The following is a 9,122-nucleotide window of genomic DNA, read 5'->3' on the forward strand; positions in this document are numbered from 1 at the left end:
ACGCACGGCTCTCCAAGGAGTCCTCCGAGCTCCTGGCCGTGGCCGCTGCGGACAGCACCGGCTTTGGGGAGGAGAGGGAAAGCATCCTTTAGGGGGCCCCCCGCAGGATGGCGCCACGAGGTGTGACAGCTGACCCGGTTGTAGGGCGAGGGCACCCTCCCATTCGCATCCGTGACGCGCGGCCGTGGGGGAAGGACACACTTCGTCCCACAGGAGGGGGCCGCTGCCGGTCAGTCTGCCTCGTGGCCTTAGTAATAGAAGCTTTCAGACTCACTGTTGTTATAACTTCCATTGGCACAAACCCCATAAAAATGTTTGAGACGATCTGAGTATAAAGATGGGTCGGGTATCTTACCTGCATGCAAAGGCTGTCATTTGCAGAGAAAATGGCCCCCTCGGGCCGCTCCCGTAGAACATCTGCTCCCAGGTAGTGGAGGGGAGCTCGCTGTCAGGTGAACCAGAGCCCAGTTCGCTTTTAGGGGAAAAGATAAGGATTGACGGGCACGGAGGAGCCCAGAGACTGACGGCAGATGGAGAACTAGCGCAGCGACACCACCTGAGTAGTCAGGTTGCTTATCAAAGGGTTTTTAACTTTATGTGGAAAAGACATGACAGAAGGACTTCAGAACTGATAACAAAGTGGGTCCAGGGCCCCAAAGTCGCGCCTCAGGAGCTGCGGTGTGGCCTGGAGGGCGGGGCGTGACCTCCAGTCTCAGACTGGCTTCCAGCACGGCCACCGGCCCGGGACCCTCCAGCCTGCCCTGTAGCTTTAAATCGTGAGCCCTGTGTCCCTCTGTGCCCGGGACCTTCCAGCCTGCCCTGTAGCTTTAAATCGTGAGCCCTGTGTCCCTCTGTGCCCGGGACCCTCCAGCCTGCCCTGTAACCTTAAATCGTGAGCCCTGTGTCCCTCCGCCCCCAGCAGTGAGGAGGAACCTGACTTCTTCTGGGGGGGGGGGGGGGGGGGGGCTCAGCAGTGCTCAGGGCTGAGAGGAGGAGGAAGTGGTGCGTCAGGGCAGTGACGTTTAGGCAGAACTCACCCTGGCCTCCCGTTCCAGGGCGGAGCTGAGAAACTTCATCTTCTAAATCCGCATGTTAATGCTGGGGGATCCTAAGAAGGAAGAATGTTTTAAAAAGTTGAACAACATACAAAGCAAGGGTGACAAGAGGGCGAAGCTGGTGAGGCTGTGGCCGGGCACGGCCGTGGGCAGAGGAGGAGGAGGGCATTGGAGGTTCCATGGCGGGAGCCCCTCCCCCGCCAGCGCAGGGGTTTCTCACTCACGTAGATGAATTCTTGCAGGTCACTGGTTGCGAAATGTTAGATGTGATTGTAGGTGTGTGATTACCTAGATCTAGTGTCACATTGTGATGGTTTCACTTCACGACCTTCATTCATGTGCCGAATAAATTCTTAGCTTGACCAGTCATTGTGCGACTAGTTGCTGTTTGGGGTCTCACCGCCCGAGGCTCAAGTGTCTAACTTTTTCTCGTTGGGGTTATGCTGCTTGTGATGCTCCCACTGTGGTATTCAGTGCACGAAAAACTAGAAAAATAAAGAATCGCATGCTAGTCTGGCTCCGAGTGTTTATTCACTGCGGGGGTAACGGGGCTCGTTTTGTGTTGTTTTTTTCATGTGTCTGGAGTCTGTTAGGGGCGTCCAGGCTCAGGGCGCAGCCAGGCGCCGGCAGCTCTGAGCCGCCCACAGTCCCTGGGAGAGCGCGGCTCTCGGTCCGTCCAGTGCGCGCGGAGCTCTCAGCAGCGGTGCCGGCGGCAGCTCTGTGCCGTGCACGTCTGTTGCTGCAAGAAGTAGGTTGTCCAGATCCTGGGGGCTATCGATTATTCGATGAACTATCTGGAGAAGTTTGCTTCTCCATCGGTTACAGAAATCAACAAACCAGAGCCACACCATCATCCCATGGAATCTGCAAGTCTGTGTGTGTGTGTGTGTGTGTGTGTGTGTGTGTATTTATAATGTGTAGTAGCTCGGCCTGGTTCTCACATGTATGTTTATACAGTGTAGCTCGGCCTGGTTCTCACACGTGCAGAGCTGTGTTCGGCCGGTGGAACATGCTAGGAAAGAACACCGGTGCCCTGATCTCGTAGCCCTTCCGTCCCGCAGCGTCAGTCTTACGTGTTTGATAAACCACTTGACCTTTGCTGGAAGCCAGATGGTCTGTTCACGTGGTACCAGTTGAGCCAGGCCCTTCCCTGGGGCGTGTGGGGCGGCACCCGTCACGAGGGGAACGTGTGTTTGTGGTGTGTGTTACCTGAGCTTCATGTGGTGGTAAGAGTAATGGAATTGCCTGGCCTGATACGTTCAGAACCTTGTTTGCTAAAGTCCTCACCTCCCTAGTACATGGGCCACTCTTTAGACTGCATGGTACAGCGCTGCAGTCAAATCTATTGTAATCGTCTTTTTCTTGCAAACACTAACCATTAGAAAATAGTTTTTGAATGAAATTATTTTTTTCTTTTGGCTAAAAGGCTAAATTTAAATAGTTTTAAGACTACATAATTGTTGGTAATACCAGGCATTCTCAGCCTATTTAGAAGTTTCCCCGAGGTGAAAACCCCCGAATTCCTGGGTAACTGACTAAATCTATGTCACTACCAGGAACAGCCAGGACTAGGGGGCGCTGTTCCGTCACCGCAGGGACCGTGGCTTTGAGGGAATAGCCCGGAACTGGGACCGTGCAATCAGATCCACTCCTGGCAAAGGCTCGGTCCCTCCTGCCCGTCCAGGCTCAGGCTGCGGGCAGCAGGGGAGAGGCATGTTTGCTCCGGGTGGGGGTGGCTAAATGAAATGGTTGCCTCTTTAATTCCTCAGCCTTGCCAGGAGGGACCATCATCACACGAATGAATGGAAAACTAGAAAGAAATTTCTATGTAATGTGGGCGGCACTGGATGGACTTCTGATGGCTCGTCACTTCGAAAGGTTGAGAGCCCTTGGCTGAGGCCGATGAACGAGAGGTGGAATGTAAATCCTGTGTAACTGAACGCTCTCCTGCCTAGGCACACCTGCCACCCCTGGGAGACGCCGCTGCGGAGGGTCCGGTGTGAGCGCAGGTAGGCGGGCATCCCCTCACAGCACGCGGAAGCCGGCGTTGGAAACAGCTGTCGCCACGAGAGAATTTACATTCGCGCCATTTTAATAGAGTTACGCCAGAAACAGCTAGAGCAGCGGTTCTCAACCTGTGGGTCGCGACCCCTTTGGCGGTCGAACGACCCTTTCACAGGGGTCGCCTAAGACCATCCTGCATATCAGATATTTACATGACGATTCATAACAGTAGCAACATTACAGTTATGAAGTAGCAACGAACATAGTTTTATGGTTGAGTCACAACATGAGGAACTGTATTTAAAGGGCCAGAAGGTTGAGAACCACTGCTGTAGAGTAATGGCTAGAAATCCACCCCTGACACCACAAAGCCTAAGTGTGCAGGGAGCATTACTAGCGAAGCCCAGTGCTGGTTAACTCAGCTCAGCTCAGCTGCCCGGGGCCTGGTTAGCTCAGCTCCGCTGCCCGGGGCCTGGTTAACTCATCTCATCTCCGCTGCCCGGGGTCTGGTTAACTCGGCTCCGCTGCCTGGGGCCTGGTTAACTCATCTCATCTCCGCTGCCCGGGGCCTGGTTAACTCGGCTCCGCTCAGCTGCCCGGGGCCTGGTTAACTCAGCTCCGCTGCCCGGGGCCTGGGAGGCCAGCAGCCTCATGGCCAGGGCATCCTGTGCTTGGCGCTGGGAGCACAGCACTAGCTGAATGGGGCCTGGGTGGCAGCAGGACGAGCTCCATCCTGAATTCCCAGTCACTGTGTGGCGTGAAGAGAGGAAAGAATTGACAAGAATAAAGGGTCAGTAGAGAAGGAAGAGCAACTGTTTGCAGGCTAATAGTAGGATGATTCTTTAAAAAACCTTTTTTTAAATGTTATTATTCGTTTCAGAGAGAGGAAGGGAGAGAGAGAAACATCAATGATGAGAGAGAACCACGGATCGGCTGCCTCCTGCACGCCCCGCACTGGGGATCGAGTCTGCAGACTGGGCATGTGCCCTGACCGGGAATCGAACCTCAACCTGGTTCACAGGCCGGTGCTCAACCACTGAGCCACCCGGTCAGGGCTATTAGGACTTAGTTTTTCCTGGATCTTAACAAAGCGTGAGTTAATATATCAAACACTGATCAGAACGTGAGTAAGTGAAATTTTACTTTAAAAAAGAATGTAGAGCTCCATGCTCCACGTTCGAGTGAAGACGCTGTTTGAAATCATTGAGACCCCCTTGCTTACTACCATTTTCTAGCTTTAACCGACTTTATGCTCATTTACCTCATTTCCTTTCAAGGCAACAGGCTCTGGATCTCAGCGCCTGCCCGCAGCCTGGCCCTCCGACCGCGGCTGAGCTTCCGACACTGGCTCCTCGCCAGACGCAGGGGAGGAGAAGAGACTGCGCACCAGTCAGCGGCCTGCTGCCCGCGGCGGGAGAAGGGGCCATGCGCCCCACCGGGTTCTTGGTTCTTGGTTGTTAAATTTGAGTTGTTTTTGGTGAAATGTTCCTTTTAGAGAATTTTAGGTAGAAGCCCACACGTAGAGCGAAAAGCATGTAAGTAAGTACCTGACCTGAGATTCCCTCTCCTAGAGGGGCTGCTGGGGCAAATGTTGAATGAAACGTTGGGGGGTTATTTTCAGAATTTCAGTTCCTGGCTCTTGCATCGCCTAAGCTGTGTTTCTGAGAATGTGCTAGTATAGGCTGCCCGTTGTTATACTTAATGCAAATTAAACTGTTTTTATTTTTAAAGAAACCATTTTCTTTTTGAGTTTTGCTTTCCTTCCTCTCGCTTGTACCTGGGTTCTCTTCACTCTTTCTGTGTCTTTAGTTGTTGTTACGTTGTCCTGCATCCCTCCTGTTTACATGGACCTGCCTGGAACAGTGCAGCGCAGGAGCGTCTAGGCCGGCCCTGGTGAGGGCCAGCGGGCGCTCGGGCAGCACCTGTCAGGGGCGGGGACGCAGGCACAGTGGCCCACCCCAGGGTCCACCCCAAACCGCACTGACCAGTAGGCTCACCTGGGCGCACAGGTCCTCCCGGCCGGCCCGGCCCCGCCTCCTCACCCTTCGCCTGTCTGGCCCCTGAAGACTTTTCTGTTGTGACCTTGGGGATCTTCCCAGATATCACCTGTGTGCAGGCTCCAGAGGGGCCCCCCCAGCCCCTGGTGCAGGCGGGCATCGAGGTGCGAGGCTGTGCGCCCCGCAGGACGGCTGGTCACTCTCTGGTCACTTCACATCCTCTGCTTGGCCCCGTTTGGAGATGCCCGGCCCATAAAGGATCGTAACTGCAGAATCAATCTACGATGGTGCAACACCACACGTTCTAGGTGATTGAAATGTTCCAGCCGGGCCGGCGTGGCTCAGCAGGTGAGCCAGGGTTGCTGATCCCCAGCAGGGGGCGTGCAGGAGGCAGCGCATGGATGATGTTCCTCTTTCATTGATGTTTCTATCTCCCTCTCCCTCTCCCTTCCTCTCTCTCTAAAAATCAATAAAAAACATTTATTTTTTTAAAAAAAGAGCCCTAGCCAGTTTGGCTCAGTGGATAGAGCATCGGCCTGCAGACTGAAGAGTCCGATTCCCGGTCAGGGCACAGGCCCAGGTTGCAGGCTTGATCCCCAGTAGGGGGCGTGCAGGAGGCAGCCGATCAATGGTTCTCTCTCATCACTGATGTTACTCCCTCTCTCCCTTCCTCTCTGAAACCAATAAAAATATATTTAGAAACAAACAAAAAACCTTCAGGGTGACTGTTCCCTCCTGTAAACTGTGGAAACGGTCCCTTTTGTCTATTCCACCAGCCGGTGGGCTGGGAGGGCATGGCTTCCATGCGAGAGTAAGAGCACTAGCGATTGTGTTGAGCAAGTTCCCAAGAATTAAAATATGTCCCCCGACGAGCCGTGTGCATGTCACAGCTGGGCCGGGTGTGGGATGGGGGGGGAGGGGAGGGGAGAAGAGGGTCTGAATTTTATCCTTGGTGACCACACTTTGTTACTCCATTTATTACTAGAATAATGATCCCAAATCCAAAACTTTTAATAAGATGGTTTGCTGTCTGTATCTCTATCTATACCTTCTCTCTAATCTGTGCCCAAATTACCCCTGACATCGTAGGCCTGGAAATACTATTCACTGTAGTTCAAGGCTCCACTGACAGCCAGACACTGAATCAGCCGGGAGTGAGATTTGGGAAAAATAAAACCGTCTGGTGAGTGATGATGTCCTGTGACGGGCGGTCCCTGAACAGGCTGTCCTTCCCTTGGGTCAAGAAAAGCAAGTGAACGCGGCCTGGTGGGCACTGTGCACGAACTCGGCCGTGACTGACGAGGACGCGTGTAATCCCTCGACACCGAGGACTCGGCAGCCGAGGAACGCTGAGCGCGTCCACAACGGAGCAGGATGCGCCCGGAGGAGTCACACAGCCGCTCACCCTGCATTTCCACCCCGGTCTCCCCGCTTCTCAAAGGGCCACGGCAGGAAGTCGGCCATTTCTGACTGGGTAGTGGATTTTAGCTCCTGCTCAGAGGGGGGCCTCCTGCCTTTCACCAGAAGCGGGGGGTCAGGACACCTGGGCGGGCTCTGATCTCACCCTCCCCAGGACCCCAAGTTCTTGATGGGAAGACCCCTGTAGCCACCCTCCAAGGCGGCCCAGAGGTCCCCCTCCTTCCTGTTCACACCCTACACCAGAGAAGGGAGCTCCCACAGCGAGAATGACTGCCAGCGGGTGCAGGAGCTCCCTGGGGACGATCCCCACCAGCCGAGGTCAGGGCACGGCCAGGCTCGACACGCCTGGCCAGAGAACCCTCCCAGCAAAGGGTTTCACATCGGATCCTCTCGGCCGCTTTGGGCTGAACTTACATTTGAAATGTCTCACTCCTTTCAGCATTTTACTCTGGGGACTCCAGTTCCCGTCGGCATTTTCGATGAGCCCTTTTCCCTGTAGGCTTTGGCGAGATCTGGTAAAATCAGGACATTAAGAGTGGCCTTTCCCGTGCCCGCTGGCGCGGTGTCTGTGGGGTTTCTTTTCTTTTTTGAGACGTAAGAACTTCGAAGGGACGTGTGAGTTTTTAAGAGCTTTCTCCCAGAACCGGGGAAACGTACGTAGAAGACTTTTATCTGTAAAAGTCATGGCATTGGCTGCAGGTAGAAAAGTGCTTAAAACTAAGACCTTATTCTAAAAGGGCGGATCATCGTACTACAGGTGGGAACACGTGCTGCCCTCTCCTGCGGTGATGGGGGCGGAGACCAAGGATGGGCACATCTGGGCCTCGCTGCCGGGTCAGACTGGGGGCTTGTTCTCAGCAAAGCGGACGACACCCCTGGGGTGGAGGGAAGGACGGACCGGGAAGGAGTTGGGAGCATGAGGCCACAGCTGAGGGGGAAGGTCTTTCCATTTGTGCGTCTTCTTTCATTTCTTTGGGAACGTTTTGTTGTTTTCACCTCCTTGGTTCATCCCTCAGTACTGTATTCTCGCTGATGCTGTTGTGAATGGAATTGTTTCCTCAATTTCCTCTTCCGTTGGTTCATTGTTGGTGTATGAAAAGGCTCCAGTCATTTTTAAGCCGGGTTTTAACCACTGCATTCAGTTTTCCATTTCAGCCACTATATCTTGTTCTTATGTTTTCAATTAGTTCTTTGATTTTTTAAATCATTTTAGTCTTCCTTGTTTATAGCCTTTATAGTTCTTTCATTTCCGATCCTGCTCTTCATTGTCTCTCCTGAGTCTCCCATGGCAAGCTGGTTCACAGTGGATTAAAAATGTACGTTTTCACAGGCCACTTGGTGTGAGGATTCTGTGTGCTCTGTACGGAGGGTTCTCTCGCAGGAGGTTCTGGGTTGGCCAACCCCTCGGGGTGTTTATGCTAATGTGTCGGCATTAGGATTTCCTAGGCGAGTGGCACCCCCGTTCCCAGGAGGGCAGACCTGTGGCTGTGCATTTTCCAGGGATTCTCCCATCCTGAGTTCAGCCGACAGGCTGCCTGGCTGTTCCTGGGCTGGCGAGAGATCACATCTCGTCTGCCCTGTGGTGGGGACGCCACCCCACACGGTGGTCTCACCCCGATGTCCTGCTTCACGTGGTTGCAAACCTCCACGCAGCTCCCGAGGGACCAGCGCCCAGCCCCCTCCGATCCAGCCCCCAGGGTTCCCAATCACTCTTGGATTTTTCTGTTTTGGCAAAAATAAAAAAATCATTGGGATTTTGACAGGGATTGCATTGGGTCTGTAGATTGCTTCGGATGGTATTGACATTTTAACAATAGTAAGGTAAATTGCTTATTATTTAATAATTAACTTAAATTTCAGGTGACTTCTCTCCACCGTCCTGAGGTTGTTGCAGGCTCAGGCGGACGCTCCTGGGACCCTCAGGAATCCTACATGCCCGGCTCCGCCCAGCAGCCCCTGCTCGGTGGGCAGCCCGCCCGCTGGCCGCTCTGCCCTGGCCGCCCTGCAGAGAGGAGCACCTGGCTGCCCGCCTCCCAGGCCGGGCCGGTGTCGGGAACTGGGATGCAATGTAAACTGACCTGCCCGAGCACCCGCTCAGGTTGCTGTGACCTTGACTCCAGCCCAGATAAGGAAGGCGGCTCCAGGTCAAGTGAAACATTAGCCAGCAGGGCCTGGCATCCTGTGCAGGTGGGCGCAGAGCACACCGGCTGGCAGACACGTCCACCGGCTCACCTCCAGGCGAGGCAGTAAAATTCCCAACAAGCAACCGAGCCCCCGCCTCACCACGCAGGGCTCTCCCTGCGCCTCCGCCCGCAGCCGAGCCATCCTGCAGGGAGGACCCTGCCCTGTCCCCCGGGGATAAGCCAAGGGCGCCCCCCCCCCACCCTCTGACCCTGTAGCCTCGCCTGGGGGGTCCTGGTTGGCGTGGCCAAACGGTTCAGGAAACATGAAGTTACACAGAAAGTGCGGGGAAAAGAGGGGGGCGGCCTGGCTTTCCTTCGGCTCCGCAATCCAGTTGGGGCGCAGGGGGCGCAGGTGCAGGTACCGAATCCGGGGCGCCCCCCCAGCACCCCCAGCGCAGGTGTGGAGTCCGGTTGCAGAGGAGGAGGAGGGAGGCAGCGAGGGCCGCCCAGGAAGCGACGGGCGC

The sequence above is a fragment of the Myotis brandtii genome, unplaced genomic scaffold, assembly GCF_000412655.1.
Source record: "Myotis brandtii unplaced genomic scaffold, ASM41265v1 scaffold247, whole genome shotgun sequence".
Classification (NCBI taxonomy): Eukaryota; Metazoa; Chordata; class Mammalia; order Chiroptera; family Vespertilionidae; genus Myotis; species Myotis brandtii.